This window comes from Hylobates moloch, unplaced genomic scaffold (assembly GCF_009828535.3).
Source record: "Hylobates moloch isolate HMO894 unplaced genomic scaffold, HMol_V3 SCAFFOLD_16, whole genome shotgun sequence".
Classification (NCBI taxonomy): domain Eukaryota; kingdom Metazoa; phylum Chordata; class Mammalia; order Primates; family Hylobatidae; genus Hylobates; species Hylobates moloch.
Window position 1 is genome coordinate 34,049,513 of NW_026652291.1, and position 27,514 is coordinate 34,077,026.

The 27,514-nt window shown below is 42.2% G+C and overlaps 1 long non-coding RNA gene across 4 annotated transcripts; it reads left to right on the forward strand.

The window, feature by feature from the left end:
* The first annotated feature begins 153 nt into the window (after positions 1-153).
* LOC116484946 (uncharacterized) lies at positions 154-26,869 on the forward strand. Of its 4 annotated transcripts, none has more exons than XR_004252710.2 (4): positions 154-329; positions 24,144-24,337; positions 25,314-25,550; positions 26,690-26,869. It is a non-coding gene; the product is annotated as an uncharacterized LOC116484946 (long non-coding RNA). The 4 variants fall into 4 exon arrangements; XR_009210237.1 differs by having other exon boundaries at positions 25,342-25,550; XR_009210239.1 differs by having other exon boundaries at positions 25,377-25,550.
* The last annotated feature ends 645 nt before the right edge of the window (positions 26,870-27,514 follow it).

Sequence of the window (27,514 nt, forward strand, 5' to 3'; positions counted from 1 at the left end):
TCACAAAGTTGCCGGCAGTGGCGGCGCCTCACTCGCCCTTCCCCTCCCCGCCCCGCCTCCCGCCCCATTCCTTCCCCTCCTTCACTCCTCCCTCTCCCCCAAGTCTCGGGTGAGATCACCTCGGAGCGGCTCAGCGCGGCGCACAAGTCTCGCGAGAAAAGCGGCGGCTGGGCCCTGCGGGCGGAGGAAGTGGAAGAAGTCGCGGGAGGGTAGGGGACCGCGGAACTTCTGGTTGCTATGACGACGGCAAAGCCCTGGATTCCTGTCTCCTGCGGAGAGCAGAGGCTGCAAACGTGGGTGCAGTTTTCAACCTGCCCGGCGCACTGGCGGTAGGGAAAGCTAGGGGTGGTTGCGGAAGGATAATTTTTAAACCGATTCAAGAGGGCATCTCTAGAACACCACAGTCATGATATCTGGCCAAATTTGGCAAATGAGACTAATGTATTAAGAGGTTCTGGGACAGGTTTCTGCCTAGAAGCCAGCACATATCTGCACCCCAAATTTCTACCATATATTCAGTTTTTCGGCCTTTTCTTTCGATCTCATTCCTCCATCCCCACACCCCCCATGCTCCCTCCCTCCTCTTCTCAACTCGCACACACACGCAGACTGGTCTCCTTCAGGAACTGGCTCATTCATCTCTGTATTCTCAGCGCCTCCACAGGCTTGGTCCATACTAGGTATTGGCTACTTTTTTAAAAAGTTGAACCCAACAGTCCATACCTGTCCTCAGTACTTGCCTTTGGCCCTACCCTAGAGAGTACAGTCAAGTTTGGACTCTATTAAACTACCCTCCCATTTCTGTTAACACCTTGTCTTTTTCAGTGGTAATAATCTCTGCTTTCTCCATATTTTTCTCGTAAAAACCCTATTCACCATGGGGAGGGAAACTTTTTTTTTAATCATTAGGCATCCTCAGACGCCTTTATACGTACTCCAAAATGCTATTAAGGATGAAGATGAACTCTCCTCAGGCCTGTGTCTTTTAACTGTAGAAACTTTTCTGAGGTGAGGGTTATTATATACTCACTGCCTAAATAAAATGGATATTGTGAATAGAAGTTAAACTTTAGATTTCAAAATGGATGAGTAAAAATAGATTCCAGTGTATGTGGATTGTATCTCAATTTTTAAAATTCCTATCCATGAACATGGGGAAACCATTATTTAACTCAGTCCCACAGAACTAGAAACCTAAAGCATGAACCTAAGCATATGAGGACTAGGCAGTCAAAACTTTTAAGTCACTTGCAAGTTTAAATCCTGTCAATGAAAGTTTGTGTATTAGAAACCTAAGTGATACTAGACAAAGTCAGGAAACTAGCGTTTACATTTTTCTGTGCCTCTAATAATTGAGTCTCCTTGAGAAGTTAATCTCTCTGATTCTTCATCTGTGGAGGGTACCCCACATGTTAGGTTATTACAGCTTTAAAATTCTATAGCTGGCTGGCATGGTGGCTCACATGCGTAATCCCAGCACTTTGGGAGGCCCAGGTGGGAAGACTGCTTGAAGCCAGGAGTTTGAGACTATCCTGGGCAACACAGAGAGACCCTGTCTCTACAAAAGTAAAAAATATTAGCTAGGTATATTGACATGCACCTGTAGTCCCAGCTATTCAGGAGGCTGAGGCTTGAGAATCACTTGAGCCCAGGAGTTAAAGGCTGCAGTGACCTGTGATCACACCACTGCACTCCAGCCTGGGCAACACAGTGAGATCCTATATCTAAATATATATACACATATGTGTGTGTCTGTGTATATCTATATATATATATATATATATATATATCATATAAGAGCTCTTAGACCTATAAAATTTTCCAATAAATAACAAATCTTCCTTTTACAGCAAATGATAAAAAAAAGGTTTCATCTTATAGTAGGTCAGTTTCACAAAGAGTAGCTACATGTTGACAATTTTCTTTAAATGTTGACAATTTTATTTTAAAATTTCTCTTGTCCTAACTACAAAAACAACAAAAATATTGACCATGTTACAGTAATTTCAAAGGTAATCTATAGTTCATGATTTGCTTTTACACTAACTCAAAGCAGATTCCTTGTTATTTAATAAATATTCTAATTAAAACCAAAGACCCAAACTAAATACGTCCATACTCCCAAAATAACTATAAGGAAAGAGGGAGGGAGGGAGGAAGGAAAGAAGGAAGGAAGGAAGGAAGGGAGACTAGATCTATGGAAAGAAGGCAGGAAGGAAGGAAGGAAGGGAGGGAGGGGAGAAGGGAGGGAAGGAGGGAGGGCCTCTGGTTCATTTACTGGTATGTTTAATATCACATTTTCACAAAGAAACACAATGGAACATCACCATCAGTCCTGTGAATCTGTTTTAAGGAACCATTTTCCATAACATTGCAAAATATTATAAATCAGTTGTTGCTCATTTGTTCTAGCTTAGCTTTTAACATAATTTTGCCCTTAAAGGATGGCTGCCAATCTACATCCACCAACACAGTACAATTTCAGGGCCATCTGTTTTATGACTCCCAGATAGCCATTTGAAATAATTGACCTAAATGCTAGCCAAATCTATTAACATTCTTCAGTGATTCTTATAAGGCTCAAGAGATGGGTGTTGGCCTCAAATTACAAAAATAACCTCCCTAATCTTCAGACATAGTAAAATAGTAGAAATTGTCCCAGGGATCTAAAACTGCTTTTTCAAGGCCCTGGGTACTATTTATCCCTCAGTGATGGCAGAACTTTCATCCGTGTTTCTAAAGGAGATAAAAAGTGAAAGCTACCAAAGCCTAGTTTCCAACTGCACATTCTCTAGGTCAATCACTCCTGCTGTATCCTCCTGACCTTCCTAGGTTTCAAAATAGCAGATGTCAGGCAGCATAAGAGGGAAACGGGGAATGGAGAGTTTGCCAAGAACACAGACTAGATCTCAGTCTACTTCCTGTCCACTCTCTTGGCTCCTCTACCCATCTCTGCTCAACCCCTTCCCTTTGCCCTCCAACACAAAGGATATGTAACCTTTCTAGTGATAAGAACATCTGGTCATTTACTATGTTTTTCCCTCCCTATTTGCTTCTTAGTTCGTTAAAACCCAGGTGAATTCATTTCTCTCTGGTTATTTACTTCTACTCAACAAAACACCCTAATGTATAGAGTATACCAAATATAGAATGAATTTTGACACAGAGGCCTACCATACAAACAAATTTTATGTATTTTTTAATGTTATAAACACTGACTCACATTTGCATGTTTTACATTTAAAATCTGATTTAACTGGCCTATTCAGGACTCCAGTAGCTGTATGTCTACAGGGCATTATTCTAAGTGATATTTAGAAAGATTAAATCATTACAAAGGTCCAAAGTGCCCTCAGAATTATTCAGGATTAAATGATATCCCATGTTGTTTCAATTTTAGGGTGTTACTGTTTTAGCCTTATTGGTGTAACTCTGTTTACATGAATACTGGATTCCTTAGAAAATGTCCCTTCTGTCATTTACATAGTAGTATTCATTAAAAGTTTAAAACACCAACTACTTTATAACCAATTAACATTCTGTTAATCAACAGCAAAACTACTATACTTCCCTGTATTCTTCCCTCCTCCTTAATCAAACCTCTGCCTAGTACTTCCAGCTAATGGCCTTGCTCCCTCTTTTGCTGGTAAAATAGAAACAATCAGAAGAGAACTGAACACACATACCCTCTCTACCACTCTGTCTACCAGCCTACCTGCATCTGTCTGCATATACTCCTCTGTCCTTCCTGTCACTTATGAACTCTTGGTGCTCTTAGCCAAGATTAGCCTCTCGGTCTGTGCATCAGTGCCATCGCCTCTTAACTCAGAGACATTGATTCAGCAACTGTCCCCACTCTCTCTTGAATCAGCAAATTTTCCTTCTCTACTGCTTCACTTCTAAGGGCTTACAAGCACACTGGAATATCTGCCGTGGTAAAAAATAAAATGCTTCCTAAATTTTATGTCTCCCCCTGCTTCACTTTATAACTGGAATCTTCAAAAGGCTCTTCCATGCTTGATGTCTTCAATTCCTATCCTTCCCTTCCCTTGAATCCACTCTGAGCAGCCTTTCACCCCCACTACTCCACAGCAACAGGTCTTCTCAGGGGCATCAGTGACTGCCTTATTGCTAAATCTGGTGCTCAACTTCCAAGCTCACCTGGCTGGAGCCCTCAGCAGCAGGGAAGAGGTCAACCATGCTGGTTCTTGAATGTTTTCTTCCCTTGGCTTCTGAGCCAAGAGTCTATCCTAGTTCTTATCCTACCTTTCTGGTCTTTTTAGTCTTGAACCTCTCAACATAGGAGGCTCCAGGACTCAGACTTCGGACATCTCTTTATGGTCTCTTTTCACTCTGTGGTGAGCTCACCAGTCTGATCGTTTTAAATACCATCTATACATTAAATACTCCCAAATTTACACCTCCAGGCTAGTCATCTCCCCCATCTCCAGATTTGTACATCCATCTGCTACTCGACATCTACAGTTGATTACATACTAGGTATTTCAAACTTCACATGTTTAAAACCGATGAGCTCCAAGTATTCCCCCCAAAACCAGTGCCCTCCTGAACTCCAGATGTCCCTCTCAAAACCAATTCCCTTTGGGAGGCCGAGGCGGGTGGATCACAAGGTCAAGAGATCCAGACCATCCTGGCCAACATGGTGAAACCCCATCTCTACTAAAAATACAAAAATTAGCTGGGCGTGGTGGCACGTGCCTGTAGTCCCAGCTACTCAGGAGGCTGAGGCAGAAGAATCACTTGAACCTGGGAGACGGAGCTTGCAGTGAGCCGAGATTGCGCCACCGCACTCCAGCCTGGCGACAGAGCGAGACTGTGTCAAAAAAAAAAAAAAAAAACAAAAACTTCCCTCCAGCAGTCTTCCCCAACTCCGTTAAGGGTATCTTCCCAGAGGTTCAGAAGCTTTGTTCAGAGCAAAAGTCTTGGAATCATCCTTGACTCCTCTATTTCTCTCACATACAAACCATCAACAAATTCTGATGGTCCTCTCTTCAAAATATGTGTAGAATCCAACCATTTCCACCCACTGCAGCTCCACCTCTCTGATTCAAGCCATTTCTCACCTGGATTATCACAATTATCTCTCTACTGGTCTCCTAGTTGGTTTCCCTACTCCTGCATTTCGCCTCCAATAATTTGTTCTACACACAGGATCCAGAGTGTGGAGCATGAGTAAGCCTAATCTTGTCACTTCTCTGCTAACAAAGCTTCCAGGACCTCTCACCTCACTCGGAGAAAAAGCCCCAGTTCATATTCTGGCCAGGAACTGTATATTCTCTGACTCCCAATCCCTCCCTCTCTCCCCTCCCTCTTTCTACCCCAGCCACACTGGCATTCCTGCTATTCTTTGACTACACTTGGCGCTCTGCTGCCTCCAGGCCTTGCATTTGCTCTTTGCTCTGCCGGGAGAGCTCTTTCCCCAAATATCTGCATGATGCACTTTCTGGGTCTGTTTAGATGTCTGTACAGAGGTAACTGTGTTGGTTATCTGCCTGCTTGCTCTTGGGTGCTCTCTCTTGTCCTGCTCTACCTTGCAGTAGGGCTGACCCCCATGGGCCATGTTTTCAAGGACGCCTTGTCAGGGGCTTCCAGCTGGGTTCAGCCATCGGGATGCATAACAGGAATTTGGACAGACAGAATTGACAAGTGAAAGCCATTCCACTCCTCTCTCTGTCTGCTTCAGGCAGAGTTTTAGTAGCAAGTGCATCTCCTCCATGGCCCCAGGTTCCACTGGGTGAGAACCATCCCCAGGCTCTGATATAACTTCAGCTAGAAGGTGATAGTAGCTTCCTGGTGTTAAGAATCTGTGGGTTTCCGGCTGGGCGCGGTGGCCCACGCCTGTAATCCCAGCACTTTGGGAGGCCAAGGCGGGCAGATCGCCTAGGGTCGGGAGTCGGAGACCAGCCAGACCAACGTGGAGAAACACAGTCTCTACTAAAAATACAAAATTAGCCAGGCGTGGTGGCACATGCCTGTGATCCCAGCTACTGGGGAGGCTGAGGCAGGAGAATCGTTTGAACCCAGGAGGCAGAGGTTGCGGTGAGCCAAGATCGAGCCATTGCACTCCAGCCTGGGCAACAAAAGCAAAACTCCATCTCAAAAAAAAAAAAAAAAAAACAAAACCTCTGGGTTCCCTCATCACCCTGGTTAATTTATCAGCTCTTCCATCCACCGTGTAGTTCCCTTGTATAAAAATTCTCTCATTTTGGCCTGGCTCGATGGCTCATACCACTAATTCCAGCACTTTGGGAGGCTGAGGAGGGTGGATCACTTGAAGCCAGAAGTTGGAGACCAGCCTGGGCAACATGGCCAAACTCCATCTCTACTAAAAATACAAAAACATTAGCTGGAGGCTGAGGTGGGAGGATCACTTGAGCCCAGGAGGTGGAGGCTGCAGTGAGCCAAGACTGCACCACTGCATTCCAACCTGGGTGACAGAGAGAGACCCTGTCTCAAAAAAATAATAAAAATAAAAATTCCCTCTTTTTGAATGATCAAGAACAGCTTCCATTCTCCTAACTAGACCTTGATTGTTACAGTCACCCTTTACAAAATAGCAATCACCCCAATCTCATACTCCCCACACAGTTCTATTGCTCTCTGAAGTCTATCACTCCCTGACATATTATCTAGTTGTTTCTTGGTTTATTGTCTGTCTTTCATCTAGAAGGTAAGATCCCTGAGGGCAGGAACTGTATGTCTGCTTTATTCACTGCTGTATTCCCAGCACCTAGAACAGCGCCTGGCACATAGTAGGCACTCAACACATGTTTTTCATATAAGCAAACAGTGCTCATGCAGACAAAATAAACCTGCTAGCAGAGTATGGTAAAGAGAACACCCCTACCCTCCAAGATTTCCACATCCTAATCCCCAAAACCTGTGAATATGTTACCTTATGTGGCAAAAGAGATTTTACAAAGATATGATTAAGTTAAAGATCTGGAGATAGGGAGTTTATCCTGGATTATCTAAGTGGGCTCAATGTAACCACAAGGTTTTCATAAGAGGGAAGTAGGAGGGTCAGAGTTAGACATGGAGATGTGACCACAGGAACAGAGTCAGAGAGAGATCTGAAGATGCTACATTACTGGCTTTGCCAGTGGAGGAAGAGACCATAAGCCAAGGCATGTAGACAACCTCTAGAAGCTGGAAAGGCAAGAAAAACAGATTCTCCCCTATAGATTTCATAAGGAATGCAACCCTGCCAGTATCTTGATTTTATCCAAGTGAAACTCATTTCAGACTTCTGACCTCCAGAAATGTAAGACAATAAAATGGTGGTGTTTTAAGCAACAAATTCGTGATAATTCGTTATAGCAGTAATAGGAAACCAATAGTGTTTAATCAGGTATGTAAGCTCTTTGTAGTCATAATGTGTGCCTTGTTTGCTCTTAAATCCCTATAATTTAACACAGTTCCTGACAAAAATAGGCACTCCATAACTGTGCAATGAAAGAATGAAGTTTAACAGCAAAGCAGAATCAGGGCTCCCATTCTGATGGAGTGGAAAATCCCTTACCTGGCTTTCTGGCTCAGAAAGCACCTTGATATTCGGAAGCCTTTGTGAGCCTTTTGAGCCATGAAGTTATAGGGATATAGGGTAGAGGCAATCCAGGTCTTATGCACCAATGTCAGCTAGAGAGAATGAGGACAAGTCACAAGGGCCTGTGTGATATATTCAGGACTTGGGCTTTATTCTGTAGGCAGTAGGGAGCCATTGAAGGATTTTCAGCAAGGGTGGAAACATTCAAATTTGCATTTATGATGCATAGAATATTAGAAGCATGAGATTTAGAAATCCATGGGTTGGAGAAGAGATTAGAACTGCAATCACAAATTTGGCAAGCAGTAGCTTATAATTGCTAATATGATGCGTTTAGATACTTTTTTTTTTTTTTTTTGAGAAGGAGTTTCACTCTCGTTGCCCAGGCTGGAGTGCAGCAGCACAATCTCAGCTCACTGCAACCTCCGCCTCCTGGATTCAGGCGATTCTTCTGCCTCAGCCTCCAAAGTAGCTTGGATTATAGACGCCTGTCACCATGTCTGGCTAATTTTTTTTTTTTTGTATTTTTTTTGTATTTTTAGTAGAGATGGGGTTTCTCCATGTTGGTCAGGCTGGTCTCGAACTCCTGCCCTCAAGTGATCTGCCCGCCTCAGCCTCCCAAAGTGCTGGGATTACAGGCGTGAGCCACCGCACCCTGCCTAGATAACATTTTAATTAAAATGCACCCTCACAAACTTTCTTTCCTTGTCATAGGCATTTTCTTTTGAAGCATTTTCCATTGAGCCACTCATGCCTTTCCTGGGTTTTCAGGCAATTTTCTTATAAACATGGATAAAATAAAATGAAATAAAAATCCCAAAAACGATGAAAAGTTCTGGCCCACCAATACTTTTGACATTTTCCTCTATACTATGGACATCAACACAAGCTATTACAGTTATAATATATATATATATTTTTTTGAGACAGAGTTTACTCTGTCACCCAGGCTGGAGTGCAGTGGCTCAATCTCAGCTCCCGGGTTCAAGCAGTTCTCCTTCAGCCTCCCGAGTAACTGGGATTACAGGTGCGTACCACCATGCCCGGCTAATTTTTGTATTTTTAGTAGAGACAGGTCTCATCATGTTTGCCAGGCTGGTCTCGAACTCCTGACCTCAGGTGATCCACCCACCTCGGCCTCCCAAAGTGCTGGGATTACAGGCATGAGCCACTGCAGCCACCCCAATTGCATATATATATATATATTTTTTAATTGTCTCTGAACCATTTCAAGATTTTTTATTCATCCTACTATTAATATTTCCTTTTAGGAAGCTCTTTGAACCATTTAAAATAACTTCAATATTCTCTTAGGAGCTGGAAATTACCTTCCAAACAGCCCTTTCCCCTTTATTCCTTTCATCAGATTCACAGTAGAGAAGGTGTCAAGGAAGGAAGGTGAATTTTAAAAGTCCTCTGTCTACTCTCTTGTCTTTTTAAAATCCCTAGAAATGAAAAGAGGCTTTCTCATGACTTGGAAGCGGTGGGCTGAGGCCTCCCAAGACCATCTGGCTTGTTCCATTGCCAGCCAGAGTGGAGGCGACATTCACACGAACCCAGGAGCTGCAGGGGCGCATGAGCTGCAGCTGCCTTGTGACATCCAAGGAGTGCGCAGTGAGATTCCGCAGGAGAAATCACGCTTTGCATGTTCTTGAGTACAAGAAACGTGTAATGAGGGTTTTTGTTTGCGGGCATGCCAAGGAGAACGACTGAATATTAAAGCCATCACAGCCTTTATTTAAGGGAAAAGAGGACAATAATGAATATGCTGATAGTTCAGAGATATTTAGGACCTTCAGCAGCTCAGCACTCATCCTAAATTTTTACAAATAGCTTTCCAGAGATGAAGTTTTTAAAAGCCTTTTAAAGGAATTTTATTTGTTCTTTTCACTTGGGGAAAAGTGATGAGTATATCTACTCAAGTATGAGAAATGGCCAAGGCCACCCCATGTAATTTTTTACTTATCCTATAGCTACACAAAGAAAATACACCGAGTGTTGTAGAGGAAAATCTACTAGACCTCAAGCCTGGCTTGAATTCAATTCTGTACTCCAATTCAGACTCTATCTTTACCTAGCTGAGTCAGATAAATTATTTAATTTTCTGGACTTCTCACTTCTCTTTCTTTTTTTTTTTGTTTTGTTTTGTTTTCTCTTAGGCTAGTCTCACTCTGTTGCCCAGGCTTGAACACGGGTTGAAGGTTGCAATGACCAAGATTGTTCCACTGCACTCCAGCCTGGGTGACAGAGTGAGATTCTAAGAATGAATGGAGCCCTCAGCATCACACCCATTGGCCTTCACTTGAGGACAGTTCAGCATGGTGGAGTCAGATGGAGCTGGTCTCAAGTCCCACACCCACCTCCAGCTTAGTAACAGAGTGGTTTTAGGAAAAGTTACTTAACTCCTCTAAGCCTTCGTTTCTTGTTTTTCAAGTGGGCATAATAATGATTGCTTCGTAAACGTGAGATCATAGGTGTTTCCTTAGATCCTGTGGACTGGCTATCTAGAGGCTATCCACAACTCCCTTTTCCCTTGCCCTTTGAGTCTTCCCTGAACTAGCTTAACATAAAATGGAGGCTTTATTCTGAAAACTGTGAGTTCCAAAAGATACCCAGTGGTAGAAATACAGTCCCATCTAAACCCCCTCCATCACTCATGTGCTCCTCTCTCTGCATCTTCCTCTATCTACAGCATTCTTATCTCTTTCTAAAGAATAGTTTCCTCCACTGTTCTGGTTCACATAGGGAAAATATCTCCTGGGCTCAATCTGAATTCAAACATCTCCCCGGTTTTCAAAATACCTGGGGAGAAAAGGAACTGACTGACAAAGCTTTAAATCAGATGCCCACCTCTAGACCAATCAGCTGTGACCAGAAGCCTGGAGGCACATTGCATAAAACGTCATGGAAGAATCATGACAAGACTGAGGGGGTGGCAGTTCCCGGGGAAGAGGGCGGGCAGACAATAATAAATGTCTAGGGTGGAGGAATTATATAAGAAGCATTAAGACTAGGTTTCAGCCCTTAAGATTATAATATAGTTGGGGAAAAGGCACAAACATTGTCTTCAGTTTAAATTTATTTTGATGCTGAGGGGGTTAATGAAGGGAAAAACCAAAACAATCAATAGTGATAGAAAAAATCTTGTACCTCTTGAGATCTAATCAGTGAAGCTCAACAGTGCAGTGGTGGGGGTGGAGTGAGAACTTTTCCCGTTTTCTCTGGAAGACATCTGCTCCTCAGGACTTTCTGCTCTTACGGAGCTCTAAGACCCACTCCTTCTGTTGTATTGAAATACAGGAAGCAAAAGCATTTATTTAAAAATAAAAAAGTGGCTAGGAGACAGGCCTTGTCAGAGAAGGAAACCATTTAAAGCGGGATCTTTCTGCCCTGGGCAGGAATTAATGGAATTAATGGAATGAAGGGGGATTTACTATACCCATGAAAGAGGTTACAAAGTAGGATAAGACAGGATTAAAGAACATAATTAGAGTTCATGAAAAAGAGATCAAGAAGTTGCGACAGCCCCAGGAAGCCAGTGGATCTTAGCCCATGGGGTGAAGAAAGTAGAGGAGGGAGGAGTGTTCCTGGAGGGAGAAAAAGCAAAGAAACTGAAGATGGGGTGAACATGGCATATTTGTGGACAGTCACATTGTGCAGGAGAGTGCAGCAGTCCTTAAACTATGAGATTTTCAGTGAAAGCACCCAGGGTACCTATTAAAATATAGATTCCTCACCCCTGGTGCAGAGGTTCTGATTTCGTTGATCTGGGGTAGGTCCCAGGATTGAACCTTAATAAGCCCTCTAGGGACAGGGGTGGTTCTGCAGAGGACAGCTTGAGAAACACTGGTATCTCCATTGGCACTACCTATTAATTAGACAAAAGAAATGGCTTCTCTTTTGGGGTATGTGTTTGCTGGGTGACAACAACTAACTACCAGACTGTTAAGTCCCCCCAATGGCCCAAGAGAGCTGCTATCAGCCATTGCCACCAAGGCCACCAATTTGCCAGTTCCTCTTCCAGGGACTCCTTTGTACTCTCAGCCCCCAGAGATGCAACTTGATTACCAGATGATTTGGCCTTCATCTCACATCCTGTGTGTTTTTACAGGATTACACCCAGCCCAAGATGCAACAGAATCGGTCTAGATGGTGAATTCTTCTTAGACAATGTTGCTGTTTATATGTCTTGCTGATTCATTTACTTGTCTTTCATTATCTAATTATAGTTAATTTTTATATAAACTTAATAATCAGCATTTGTGTAATAGTAAAAGAGTGATTTGTTTACTTTAATCTAAAAAAAGAGGTTATGTGTTTGAAGAGGAAAATGTTTCTATTCCAAACTTCTCAAGAACTGGTACTATTTACTAATTGCATATTCTTTCTTTTTCCTTCTAAGCCACTTTTTATTTTCTCTTCTGCAATCCAACCCACATAATTTCCATGAAGAAAGCGGAGTGGTGTCATTTTACAACAAGAAAACTGAGTTAAGAATAAGTCCAATCAATTGCCAGGTGTTGGGACTGAAATGGAAGTCTCTTAGTACTCCACCCAAGGATTTTCATGTTAAACAATTATCTTATCATCATTGTATTTCTGAGTTATTCTCTTCAGCTTTTGTTCTCTTCAATTTTCAAAAAAATTGAAAATGCTAATGACATGTGTTCTGGTCCCTTGAATCAGAAATTTCAAGTACACACAGAATGAATTTTCACTGACCCTCCTCCCCTATGTGGTCAGATTTCTCTTATTCTTCATCCCATCTGTATTTCTGGGGTTTTTTGCAACAGTATTTCTCAGGATCTACCATTTGAGTGAGAAAGGAAATGCATCTGCCCTCTGTCTTTATGTTCATTTAATCTAGTGGTTCTCACTCCATCATCACCATGAAGAGTCTTTTGGTCTTATCTCTAATTTCCGTCTAATCTCATTCTATTAGAAATTTTAGTTCTATCGAATGATTAACTCTTCCAATAATCAGCAGAAAGAATTATGAGGGCTCAGTCCTCCTGGGTCTAAAGTGCTAGATAGAATCCTGTTTGAAATCTGTGTGTCCTGAGGTTGGTCAGGTTCCCTGGTCTATGCTGCCCAAGAACTCACAAAATGAGAAACAGCACTTACTGGCCACCACTAGCTGTGGTAAATCAGCCCAACTGTCCTCACGTGTGTACCATCCTGCTCTAGTCGGGTGAACAGTAGCTATGAATACACAAGTTGATCTCTGGGGTGCTGAATAGTGTACATGGAGCCCCCCTCAGGATTTTGTTCTGGTTATTTATGGTTATAAAACAAAGTAATCTAAAACTTAAGTGGCTAAAAAACCAATAATTTTATTATATCACAGATTTTGTGGGTCAGGGAATTCTGGCAGGGCCCAGCCAGGTGCTTCTTCTGTTCCAAGTGGTATTCTGCTAACAGTCTGCAGGCTCCATTCACCCCTCTGCACCTTGACAGATGTATGGAAGGCTGAACTCTGCTGGGACTGTTAACTGGCTTCTCCAGCAAAACAGTCTCGGGGTATTCAGACTTACATGGCAGGGCTTCCAGAGAAAGTGTTCTGAAGGACACAAAGCAGAAGCTTCCAGTGCCCAGAAATTGCCACAACATCACTTCTGCCATATTCTGTTGATACAATTACATCACCTGCCTATGTAGTAAAGAATATGTAGCCATCTTTAATCCATCACAGAGTTTATTCACTAAACATTTAAAAGAAGATGTAGTAAGGACCAGGCTCAGTGTAAGACTCTGGGAATACAGAGGAAAGTTAACACACTCTTATAGCATAGAGGCAAAGCCAGTATGTTGTGTAGTTCCTATTCACAACCTTTCAGTAATTCTCCAACACAACATGTCAGCAAAACCTAGAATAAATTTTAGAAAGAGAGAATTTAAATGAAAAAGAGAGAAAATTCACTGTCTAATAGTCTCCAGTTGCTCGTAATTCAAATGCCTGTTTATCTAACAACACCTGGCATGCAAATAAATTGTGATGTTGTATTGAAACTTGAAGTGTTAGAGGGCAAAATAAATGGCAAAGATAATGTCTTTGAGGAATAGCTCTTGTGCATGTGAAGAAGAAACAGTAGTCAGAGCTTAGTGATAGAGGGATAAATTCCAAATGGCTTCAGTTCTCATCTATAAGGCAAGTGATTAGGCCAGTTATCACCCCTGGCAAACTTGTCAATCACAAATCAGAGAGAGCTCACCCTTGTAGCAGAATGTTAGGATTATGAAGGAGGGGCATAGCATTCATGTGTCATCTTCTTGGGAGAAAGGGAAAATTAATGTTTCTAGTTCAGCAGGCTTCTAGCTAGGATGTTGCTTAGCCCTGAAGCAGAGGTGTTAGGTAGAAAGCCACTTAGCTTAATAGACTGATACGTCACAATTTTTTAAGGTTTCAGATTTTCAGCAAGTGTTCCAGAGAATATAGTCATACTGTAATAGACTACTGTGTTCTTGAAGCAAAAATATCATAAAGAGATTTTGGCTATGGAGAAACTGATTTCGGTTCTTTTTAGGCATGTTTTCTTAGGGGCACGGCCATCACGATCACTGACCTACAAACTGTTCCCTGAATTTCATGTTCTCTTGGGTCTCTGGGCTTTGCTGATACTGCTCTCTCTGCCTGGAAAACCTAGATCATACTGGAAAAGGGAAAGGAAAACTTAAGAGGTGGTTGGGACCAGAGAAATGGCTACAGGAGCCCAGCAGTTGGAAGCCACATAGTTGTTCCCATCAGTGATGCAAATGACAACTGCTGTGGTTTAGAGAAGGGAAAGATAAGTGAGGACTCACATGGTAGGAAAAGGCCTCATGTAGCATGCATAAGCTTCAGCTAAACAGAGATGTCAAAGAAAAGGATTCCAGGCTGGCAAAACAGCACATGTAAGAAATGGATGTGGTTCTGGCCAGTGGTTCTGGAGCACCTACTCTATGGCAGGCACTGGCTGGTAACAAGCCCAGTAAGAGAGCGGGATGCATTCGGGAGACCTCAAGGAGACTGGCCTAGTGCCACAGTCGGTGGGTGTTTGAAGAATGTTAGGAGATACGGTTAGCAACATTGGGATGGCTAAGTTAGGAAAAGTCTTGAGTCCTCTACTGAAGTCTTTGAAGCCAGTGTTCCTCATTCTAGAAATAGCAATGTCTTTGTTTATTTCAGAAAACTCCCTTTTTTGTTTCGTTTTTGTTTTTGTTTTGTTTTTTTAAAATGGAATCTCGCTCTGTTGTGTAGGCTGGAGTGCAATGGCGTGATCTCAGCTCACTGCAACCTCTGCTTCCTGGGTTCAAGCAGTTCTACTTCAGCCTCCCAAGTAGCTGGGACTATAGGCACACACCATCAAACCTAGCTAATTTTTGTATTTTTAGTAGAGACAGGGTTTCACCATGTTGGCCAGGCTGGTCTCAAACTGCTGACCTCAGGTGATCCACCTGCGTCAGCCTCCCAAAGTGCTGGGATTACAGGCATGAGCCACTGTACCTAGCCTGTTTCAGAGAACTCTTGATAGATTTCTTTCCAAAAGCAGAATCCATATTTCACAGAAAAAGCCCAGTACCTGTATGCTACCTATATCTCTGTTGTCATCGTTGCTAAACGTAATTTATATATAGGATCATATGCCTAGTAGTTCTTGATACCAGTCCCTGTACTCTTTTACTTTTCATTTTTATTTATTTATTTTTCTATAGACATTGTCTCAACTGCACGTTGTACAAATGATCTTTAAAATATCATTAGATTTGTTTGGATGAGCAGCTATGAAATTAGGGCTACCCTATTTCACATGTTGTGTTTTCCTAAATCACATTATTAAAATATTCACTTTACTCCAGGAAGATGAGGCTAGAAGAAGGAAGAATAAATGACATGTGTAAAGCAGTCTCCTAAAAATTGAAGAAAAATATAATAATCCTGTATCCTCTCTCCATTTCTTCAAGTATCCCCACTCTACCTATCACATAAGGCCCACCTTAAATCCAGCTTCCTCCATGGTATTATCCCTAACCTTTCCATCCTCAGTGATTATTCCCCTCCCTGATTTCCTCATGCTTATACATCATTATTTAATTATCGTTACTCTTTTTGAGACAGGGTCTTGCTTTGTTGCTCAGGCTGGAGTGCAGTGGCACAATCACAGCTCACTGCAACCTTTACCTCCTGGGCTCAAGTGACCCTCCCACCTCAACCTCCTGAGTAGTTGGGACTATAGGCATGTGCCACCATGATTTTTTTCTTTTTAGATATGGGGTCTCACAATGTTGTCCAGGCTGGTCTCAAACTCCTGGGCTCAAGCAATCCTCCCATCTCAGCCTCCCAAAGTGTTGGAATTACAGGTGTGAGCCACTGAACCCTGCCTCTCATTACTTCTTAGAAACTAACATAATAAGCATTTTGCAAACAAGAAGTAGGTCCTATACATCTTTTATATTGCTCACAGTGTAGCTAATAATAGCCAACATTTACTGGATATTTAACCATGCCAAGTGCTTTACATGCACTATTTGAATTAATTCTCACAACTATCCTGTCAGTGCTATCATTAATCCCACTTTACAGATGAGAAAACTGAGACTTAAGATTATATAGGCAGTAAGTAGTGAATGCAAGATTTAAACCCAGGTATTCAGACCCCAGAGTCCATGTACTTAGCTACTTCTCAAAATAGTATAAATAGCATTTATTGATTATTATTTATTATTTAGTGTGTTCCAGGCATTGAGTTAAATGCATTACATGGATTATTTCATTTATTTTATATATGGTAAATACTATTATTGTCCCCATTTTAAGAATAAAGAAACTGGCCAGGTATGGTGGCTCACTCCTATAATCCCACTTTGGGAAGCTGAGGCGGGAGGATCACTTGAGGTCAGGAGTTTGAGACCAGCCTGGCCAACATGGTGAAACCCCATCTCTACTAAAAACACAAAAATTCATTTGGTGTGGTGGCACACGCCTGTAGTCCCAGCTTCTTGGGAGGCCAAGGTGGGAGAATCGCTTGAACCTGGGAAGCAAAAGTTGCAGTGAGTCGAGATCGCCCCACTGCACTCAAACCTGGGTGACAGAGTGAAACTCCATCTCAAAAAAAAAAGATAGTGAAGAAATTGAGAGGTAGTGAGGTTTAATGGGTTTGTCAAGATCAGGTAGCTAACAGGGGCTAGAACACAGATTGGGACCAGCTACGACTCTGTCCCACTAAACCGCCAGTTAGTATAGTGAGGGTAAAGTATGTAATGAAGGAATTCCTAATGTAGGAATGCTTTCTCTATACCACATTCTCATTGCTAGAATTCTCTTACTTCAACCATTTCTTCCATGACAGTTTTCCAGTATCTTAACTGTCCTAGGCTTATCTCAAATAAGGTTTATCTTAAAATATGGTCTTCTGAGCTACAGCAAACAACTCATGTGGGGTGTGATGAGACCCTACCCTAAGTTCGCTCTCTCAAATGAAATTACAAGGTCCTTAGGCCAGGATCTCTGCCACCCACATTTCCATGCCTTCAGCCCCTAGCACAGAGTGTCATGTCCATTCCCATCTTCTGCCACATGGTCTCTGAAGGTGATGGAGGTCAGGATTTCCATCTTCATAGGAAGTGGGGGTATTAGGAATGCTTTCCATTGTGAATAACAGCGTATCTATTGATGGCTTAAACAAATGGGCTTATAATTCTGACATAGCAGCAGTCAGGACATACGTGGCTGCTGACATTAATTTAGTGGTTCAATGATGGTAGAGCAGGCATCTCTGTGATTTACTTGACCTTTTCTTGCTGGTTACAAGTTTGTAGGAAAGTCATAAAGAAAGGGTGAAGGGCTGTGCCAGTCCCGTTTCTTTTAACAGAAAAACAAAAGCTTTCCCCAAAGCATCTCCCGCCAAGTTCCCCTCTGTCTCCCTGGTTACAGCTGGCACCGCCTGCTTCAAGGGAGGCTAAGAAGTCAGGGAACAGGACTGCCATGAGTATACTTTAGTCCTTTCATAACCCGTTGCCTGGAATAGGACACACTGCTGCCCAGAACAAGGAAAAGTAAAGTCCTGGATGCTGGAGGGTAGATAATGGTGTATGCCACAGTGGATCACGGAAGTAATCTGTAGCCCTTATACCCAATGTCTAATTTGCTTGAGGAGGAAATTAGTCTTTGGGCAGCAACATATACATTCCATTAAAGCCTTCCTCTGTAGCCTCAACCAGCTGGTATCCATTCCAGATTCCCAGTAGAACTGAAGTCCAGTCATGAATAGAAGCCATGAATTCACCTAGTTTCTGCCAGTCTTTTTCTCAATCATAACTTCCAGCAATTGGAATAGTTATCTCTGTTCTTGGACTCAGACTTGACCCCTAAGAACGAGTGCTGTTTGTTGCTCAGAAGGCCTGCATCGTGTCCCATTCTACTAGATCAGACTTCCTGGTTTTGGACTTTGGCCTGGATGGTGTTGTGGTCCTGGCTGGCTTTCGTTCAAGTTCTTTTTGCAACTGGGACCTCCCAGCATGCCTTGAAGCTCAAGCCACACCATTTATGACACATAATAGATTACTAAATAAATTCTTGTTGAATTGGTTTGAATATTTAAATTCCCAGGATGTCAACTGCTGTTACTAACAGCAATGGCCATCTGTCAGAAATGCTATTAAGGAAGTAACCTCATTCAATGAAGATTTGTAGCAAGCTAATTCCAATGTATTAGGCAATATGGTCAAAGATAAATGAAGTTTCATTTTTTAAAAAGAAACTTTCGAAAGTTCCATACATCAAATAATGAACCACCGCAACAAACAGACAGTGATAAAATAGGACAAGTCTAAATATGGGTTGATCTCATGCTCTATGGCCCATTTACACTGAATATTGATGACTGAGATTTCAGATAAAGTAAGTAGAAGGAGAAATTCATAAGGCTTATAGAATAACAGGAAAGCAAATATGACAACAGCATGTATGACTCTTGATATCTATATTCAGAAAAAAAGTCTCATCAGAGTAGTGGAAATACATTTCATAACCCTGATAATTTTATTTAACCCATCATATATCTCTATTGCTTAGAGTTAAGAAGAATGTTTAACCACAATAACCACATTCCCCGAGAGTCCTGGTATACGTGTATCTCTGTAATTCTGCCAACTTTTGATTTTCTATTTTTTTCTTTAATTGGCTTATTGCATATATGTACTACTGAAAGCCTTCTCAAAGTCTTTTTTTCAAAAGATAGTTTTATTTGGTGAGAGGAACAGCCCGAGGGGGACGAAGTTCAATTTTTTGTGATCTAGTTTTTTATAAAAGGTAGCATATTCGAATAACTAGAAGCAGATAAATAGGTAGATAGCATGTGTCTTTCATACTCCACAATTGGATGTTTAACAAGGTTTGACGATGGCAATTACATCGAGATTGAGCTGTCTGGAAAGAGCCTGCACTATAGACACTGTGCCTATGTTGCTAGTTGAGGAAATTTTCATATGCTGTAGTGACTGGGTGTGCGTATGTTAGGGGTGTTATTTGATTATAAAAGTTCAGAAATCCAACTTGCTTTCTTATTGTCTTGAGGGGGTCTCCTAACCTATTTCGGTAGGGCCATAATTTTCCTCTAGGAGAAAGTCAAGTAGTTGAATGAATGCTTCATTGAGATCTCAGAGCACCACAGCCTCACCAGACATGCAAACTTTGATTGATTTGTAGCAACTTTTGGCACTGTGTTGAAGAGGGTTCTGAGATTTCATCCAGACTCAATGGGAAAGATGCTGTGCTTCATGAATGGGATCTCTCAGAAATGGAGCGAGGGTGTGCAGTGGGAAGCATGGATCCATATGCCATCAGTGCTATGGATCAGTGTCACCTCTGAGAGCTTACGAAACCACAGATTGCCATATTTTAATAAGTCTGGGGTGGGACCTAAGAATTTGCATTTCTAAGCGGTTCCTAGGTGAGTCTCCTCCAGGAACCGCATTTTGAGAACCACTGCTATAGGTTACAGCAGAAATCATTTCAACCAGGACATTTTAAAAACAATTTTTAACAATTGTTTCCAATTGCTCTAGTCATAGAAAAGCCTTGATACATCACATGATGATTTTCTCATTTTAATTAACAAACATCTCCACCGAGTCACTTGGAAGGGTTAGTGCCCTATAGAAATTGATGTTCTAGATGAATTGTTTGATATTGATCATTTGAAGTTTAAGGAGATGTTAGCTAAAAACATCAATTTGGAGTTTAGTCTAACTAATATAGAATAGCACTCTCAGTGCCGATTAGATTACAAGAAAAGCTGCATTGCAAGCCCTCCCCTGGTGCATGGATCCTGTAATCAGTACAAGAGGACATCTGTCCTACTTGCTGGGCCTTTGGGATGGCATCCTGCTCATCTAACAGGCATTAACATAGTTAATAACTTAGTGCATGACCAGCAGATGGAGTTTTACAGATATTATCACATTTACTATATCACCACATTTAATGTTCATATCAATTCATTCTCCAGGTAAGAAAACAGAGGCTCGAAAAGGTTAAATAACTTCCTCAAGGTCATAGAACTTGTAGCTGGCATAACTGAGACTTAAATCCAGGCACTCCACCTCCAGGGCTCAAAATCCTAGGCCCTGCACAAGATTGTAACTGCAGGCCACATTGAATTAAACAAGCATTGGTTAAAGAGCAAAGCCTTGTTTTCATAACACTTGAATCAGACATTGGATGTTCAAAGATGATTTCTCTCCACTTTGATTCTAGAAATGCTATTTTAATACCACCTTGGTTCACCTAGAGTTCGAGACCAGCCCGGCCAACATGGGGAAACAGGGTTGTCCTTACATGGCAAGGCCACCCCAATGACCTGTATGGGATCTGCTTCCAAAAAAGCTCCACACGTGTCATGCATTGTCAGTCATATCTCCTTTTATTATTATTATTTTTTTCTTTTTGAGACAAGTCTCGCTCTTGTCCCCCAGGCTGGAGTACAATGGTGTGATCTCGGCTCACTGCAACCTCCGCCTCCCCGGTTCAAGCGATTCTCCTGCCTCAGCCTCCCGAGTAGCTGGGATTACAGGCACTTGCCACCATGCCTGGCTAATTTTTGTATTTTTAGTACAGATGGGGTTTCACCATGTTGGCCAGGCTGGTCTCGAACTCCTGACCTCAGGTGATCCGCCCTCCTTGGCCTCCCAAAGTGCTGGGATTACAGGTGTGAGCCACCACACCCGGCCTCATATCTCCTTTTAAATATGCCAAGGGACTTGGTTATTTAAAGGAATCTACTGGCAAATGTTCTTCTTGGAAAATGAAAGATTTTGTAATTAAAATAATCACCCCATGTTATGGTTTTTACAAGTCTGATTGTATTTTAGCACCAGATTTTTCTTGGCAGGTGGGAGGTGTCTGGTTTGAGTGGGAAGAGTATTGCCCAGAGGAGAGACCAAGAGCCAAAGCTAGAAGCCCATTTGCTATTTTATCCTTTTCCGTCTTGTTCTTCAATCTAAGGGGCAAGATGGGACTTAGACCAGGAGTGGACATGATTGCACTGACCGAGGATTTCTCTGTCTGGGTAGTTGTCACTCCTATGCCAGGAGAGCGTTGCCTTGCCCACCAAGACTCCCCACAGTGGTCTCCACCGCAGCCTGCTTGGCACACCAAACCAAATCACCAGCATCTGCAAGGCCAGCATCATTCATGTTTTGGTAAAGATCAAGGAAATGAAAGGAAAGGGTAATCAGAAATTCTCACACCAGAAACCAAAGAAATCCTTTGTAATTTTTCCACGTAGTCATCCGAGGGGGAATTATCAAAAAATTCAATGACACTTTCTCACAGAGGGTTCTCATCTTGGGAATCTTAATGGGATTCTTCTCACGCACTTGAGTTTGCCTGGATTTGTCTCTGTGTACTTAACTGATTCACAGAGCCATTTTGTGTTGTGAAAACTCTGGGGTCATGAATAGGGAAGGGGTGGGAAGACAATCCCAGACTAAAGCCTGGGGTCCTGGAATAATTGCTGTGCGGCATTGGCTTCTTTATGAATCTTCACTTACTGTTGTTTAAATTATGTTTAAAAACCTGAAAAGCTCTGTCTAATAGCTGAGCCATATATAGATCAACGCTTCCCAAACTTTTCCATTGAGGTGCCTCTAATGCAGCAGAAGGGTTGAACCACACTCTGCCCCTGGCCCTCCTACTCTCCTGATGTCTGTGGGTCATGGAAGGAAATCCACAACATATCCTCCCCAAAGTCTTCTATTCTAGCTAAAAAATTCGCATAGATATTGCACCTCTGCTTTGGGCCTTCGAGTGTGAGTTACCGTAGCACAGGAAGATGGTCACAGGTTGAGCTTCCACCAACTGAGCTGTCAGATTAACTCTGGATCATCTAACTCTAGGTTTGAGGTCACATGTGAGGCCAAATGTCTCAGGGTCATAGGTCTATTACATTTTCTTACAGCAGTAAAAGTAACCGGACTGTTACCATCAGAATTATGAACTACAGATCCTTTCTCAAATATGAATGGATACACTGAAATCAGTGTAAGTTCTACTGATTATGGTAAGGGTAGAGGGAGAGCATGTGTATAACTTTAGCCTGACAGAAGGATTTGTAAAAATTCAGATGTCAGGCCTGGTGCGGTGGCTCGCGCCTGTAATCCCAGCACTTTGGGAGGCTGAGGTGGGTGGGTCATTTGAGGTCAGGAGTTCGAGACCAGCCTGGCCAACATGGTGAAACCCCGCCTCTACTAAAAATACAAAAATTAGTCGGGCCTGGTGACAGGCGCCTGTAGTCCCAGCTACTCAGAAGGCTGAGGCAGGAGAATCACTTGAACCTGGGAGGCGGAGGTTGCAGTGAGCCAAGATCGCACCACTGCACTCAAACCTGAGTGACAGAGCAAGACTCCGTCTTAAAAAAAATAAATAAATAGGGCCGGGTGCGGTGGCTCACGCTTGTAATCCCAGCACTTTGGGAGGCCGAGGCGGGCGGATCACGAGGTCAGGAGATCGAGACCACGGTGAAACCCCGTCTCTACTAAAAATACAAAAAAATTAGCCGGGCGTGGTGGCGGGCGCCTGTAGTCCCAGCTACTCGGAGAGGCTGAGGCAGGAGAATGGCGTGAACCCGGGAGGCGGAGCTTGCAGTGAGCCGAGACTGCGCCACTGCACTCCAGCCTGGGCGACAGAGCGAGACTCCGTCTCAAAAAAAAAAATAAATAAATAAATAAATAAATAAATAAATAAATAAATAAATAAATAATAAAAAAATTCAGACATCATAAAATGAGGGTTAAAGGGGAAAGAATACGTATGTGATGGCCGTATTCTGCAACCTTAAATATGTGGAAATATTTTCACAAGGCAGGGGAGTGGGTTATGGAGAGAATATGTACAAAAGCATTTTAACTCTTTTCAGGGATCATCTCGGTGGCAGTGGGATTGGTATTGTTACACTGCGTCTGTTATGTATAAGGTGGGATGAGGCAGTAGCACCCTGGGAAATGCACCACTCAGATATGCTGCCTTTGGGAGCATAGTTGAGTGATAGCCCCAGCTTCCATGCTCTGGAACCACCCCCTCCACCTACTGAGTTGGCACTAGGGCCATTCCCCCAGGGCTGCTCCCAGCCATTGAATGAGCAGAGCGGTACATTAGTGCAGATCTGCTCCTACCAGAGGCAGCACTTCTGCAGCAGGTGACTGTGGCTGCAGGAGTTCCCCTCTGCCTGGCCAAAGGTTTTTTAGAACTGAGCTGCAGTCTAGGGCTCTTCCTATCCATCTACTTCCCTTCTTTGGTCCCTTTCTCAGTGTTAGACTTGCATTGCATCTCTGCTATTCTTGTTTCCTTCCCTTTGCCCTTCCCAGACATTTCCCTACCAAAAGCTCTTGCATGGTTAATCCCATCTTGGTGTTTGCCTCTTCGAATACCCAAAGCAACATAAAAATAGATGGGCAATTACGAGATGTTCTAATTGCTAGGATTCTCAGTATGAAAAGAGTTATGCATACAATGTGGAATAAATTAAGTAAAAACCCTGAGTCCTGAATGTGACTTGGAAGGAGCAGCATGAATTCATGAGGTTGTTTGTTTGTTTGTTTGTTTTTTGAGATAGGGTCTTACTCTGTTGCCCAGGCTGGAGTGCAGTGGCACAGTCATGGCTCACTGCAGCCTCAACTTTCTGGGCTCAAGTGATCCTCCTGCCTTCAGCCTCCCAAGTAGCTAGGAATACACATGTACCACCACACCCAGCTATTTTTATTTTTTATTTTTTGTAATATGACATGTTGCCCAGGCTGTTCTCAAACTCCTGGCCTCAAGTGACCCTCCTGCCTTGGCCTCCCGAAATGTTGGGATTACAGGCGTGAGCCACGACACTCTGCTGGTATTTTATCTTTAAATATCAACCAGCCTCCAAGATGGTCCCCAGTGTTTCTCTCCTTTTCACGCTCATGTCCTTATGTAGTTTCCTCCTCCTCCCCCAACCTGTGTAAGCAACAGGACATCATGGGATTGACAGGGTGTGACTTCCAATGCTAGATCATAAAAAACATTGTGGCTTCTGCCTTGTTATTTTTGATCACTTGCTTCTGGGGACATTAGGGCATTCAAGAAGCCCTGAGGAGAGGTCCACATGGTGAGCCACTGAGGGCCTTGCCAAGAGCCAGCACCAACATGCCAGGTTGGGAGTGTACCACCTTGGAAGTGAATCTTCCAGTCCAGTCAAGCCTTCAGGTGACTTCAGAACCGTCCCTGTAAGCCACTCTTGGATTTCTGACCCACAGAAACTGTTGGAGGTAATAAATTTTATTGTTTTAAGAAGCTATGTTTTGAGGTGATTTGTTACACAGCACTAAATAACTAACACACACACACACTTATAACTTTGTTCATTGAAAAGGCCTAAAAACAATGTCCTACCCAGTCAAAATGGGCTCCATTAGAGTTTAGATTATGGTCTTGAAATATCTATTCACTCTGAAAGAACCCAGACCTTCTTAAAGAAGTGTCTTAGGGTAGGAAATGTACCAAATGAACCTATAACGTATTATTATTCCAAATAGTTCTCTCAAAAGGACCCAGGAACCAACTTGAAGTGGCATCTATTAGCCCAAGATGGCAGGATTTGAGCTTCAATAATGACAATAACTGCAGTGGATTGAAATCCTGTCAAATATATTTAAATCCATGAGTCCAAAATGCTATTTAAAAATAATTGGTCACCTTTGGAGGTTGATGGGGAACTAATTGATTATCTTGAAAACTGGTTAAAAAAATAAGAATCAAGCATTTACTGGCATTTTCTATATAAATTGTACCACTGGATTAGTAGATGAAAGGAACATCTCTTTATAAAAATATTTTAGGCCAGGCTCTGTGGCTCATGCCTCTAATGCCAGCACTTTGGGAGGCCAAGGCCGGTGGATCACTTGAGCTTGGGAGTTCAAGACCAGCCTGGCCAACATGGTAAAACCCCATCTCTACTAAAAATAAAAAGATTAGCTGGGCGTGGTGGCAGGTGTCTATAATCCCAGCTACTGGAGGCTGAAGCAGGAGAATTGCTTGAACCCAGGAGGCAACGGTTGCAGTGAGCCAAGATTGTGCCACTGCTGCACTCCAGCCTGGGCAACAAAGCAAGATTCTGTCTCAAAAAAAAAAAAAAAAACCAAAACAAAACAAAAAACGATTTTAGGTAATAAATGAAAAATGAAAAAGAAATGATAGAATTAGAACATCACCACTTTGTAACCCCGAATGAATTAATGGATTTAGGCATTATCAACAGTTTCTAACATCACAGACAGACAAACATGTGCCTCCTGATTGAAAAAACAGAACATCACCTGTAGTCTTGCCAGTGAGATCAAACTGAAGTCCAATTAACGTCTGGATCCAGCTGCCAATTTGCAGGAAATAGAGGACAGAAGCATCTGTTGAACTGCACCATGAGTATACACTCAGCAAAGGCCAAACTGTGGAAAATGATACAGGCCAAACAGCCTTTAACAGGTAAATTGTAAGGAAAAGAAGGGGCTGAAGGGGAAAATTTTACATTGAAAGAGACTTAAAAGGAACGAAATTTTAACAATGGGCAGGAATAAACTACAGTGTTTAAGAGTGCATACTTTAGTGATAAAATGACAAAGAAACAGAAGGAAGTGATTCCTATAAAACAGTGGTTCTCAAGCTTTAAGTTTTCATGAGAATCACCTGGAAAAAAATTTAAAACATGGATTGCTGGGCTCCACTCCAAGAGTTTTTTATTTCTTAGGTCTGTGATGGGACCCAATAATTTGCTTTTCTATCAAGATTCTAGACACTTTGAGAATCACTGCTATAAAAGTCGGGATAGTGATTTCTTGGGATGGGAGGGTAAGGATGGAGGGAAGGGACTATAGTTGAGACAGGATATGTGGAGGGGCTTCCGGGATAGCTGGCCTAGTTCTATTTCTTGACTTTGGTGTTGGTTATAAGAAAGTTGGACATATAATAATTCATTAGGCTATACATTTGTTTCATGTGTCTTTTGTATCTGTTTTTTCTGTTGGTTTGTTTTAACTGGAGTCTCGCTCTGTCACCCAGCCTGAAGTGCAATGGTGCAATCTCAGCTCACTGCAACCTCCGCTTCCCGGGCTCAAGCGATTCTCCTGCCTCAGCCTCCTGAATAGCTGGGATTAGAGGCACGCGCCACCATGCCCGGCTAATTTTTGTATTTTTAGTAGAAACGGGGTTTCACCATGTTGCCCAGGCTGGTCTTGAACTCCTGACCTCAGGTGATCCACCCACCTCGGCCTCCCAAAGTGCTGGGATTACAGGCGTGAGCCACCGTGCCTGGCCTTTTATATCTGTTTTATTTTTTAAATAATAAGGTTAAAAATAAATATTCTGCATGATTAAACAAATATAGATTTAAATTTTTACAGCCCAATTGAGTGATTTCCTCATGTTCCAAAACCAGGAAGTAGGTGTGGGACATCTATCTCCGTATTGCATACACAGTCTGGATTCTAGTTGTAGACTCCATATGGGCTGTCATACACCCTACTACAGAAATGAGAGAAATCCCTGGGAAATGGAACAGTCTCACACATGAGAGACATCTCTGACAACTTATTCATAACTGAATACTTCTTGTTTATCTTTACCAGGAAGTGATGTTTCTGAAGCACCAATGAAAATGAAGTCCTGAAGTCTTGTGCTCAATATGTAATGTTGGAAGTTAGAAAGAAAAAAACAAACCGTGGATCCAATCTCAAGGCACTTTTGGTTTAGTGGGAAGAAGTGGATTATTTTAAAAGCTACAAATAAAGTTACATAAAAGTAGCAAAGTTGATATACTTTCTGTTGCTCTCTTACATATATTTTATTTTAAAAATTTATATGATTATCAATTTGGAAGTCATATTTATAACCTAAGTCCAAAAATATTCTTAAAATATTTATGAAAAAAGTTCTGGCAAAGTCTTTATGATAACATCTTTACAGTATCTTCTTTTTATTTCATCTTGCTTCCTTCATATTCCATCAAATATTCATTCAGTATCTTCTCTTTGCAAGATACTGTACTGAGGGTTTTACAATAGCTTGATTGTTACTAAATTAAAATAAATAACCTAGCCATATTGCCATTTGGCTAAGGGGTATAATGTTAATATTAAGTAATAATTTTCCTATCTCTTGCCTCTCTCTACTTCACTGTCAGCAAGATGATCACAGCGTTCAGCTTTTCATTTTCTTTGTATTTCTTCTCTTTGAAGTTGGTATTACATGGGCAATACGATTGTTGTGAAATTGTGTAGATGCCTCCAGAATGGCAGTACCTCCGAGGAGTGACCAGGAATTGACAGTTTATATACTAAGGACCTCCTTTATGGTTTTTAACAATTTTTTTGGATCACATCTTTGGGAAATCAGATGAGAGATATAGACTTGAAACTCAAAAGATGCCCCAATGCACCCACAAAACTTCATGA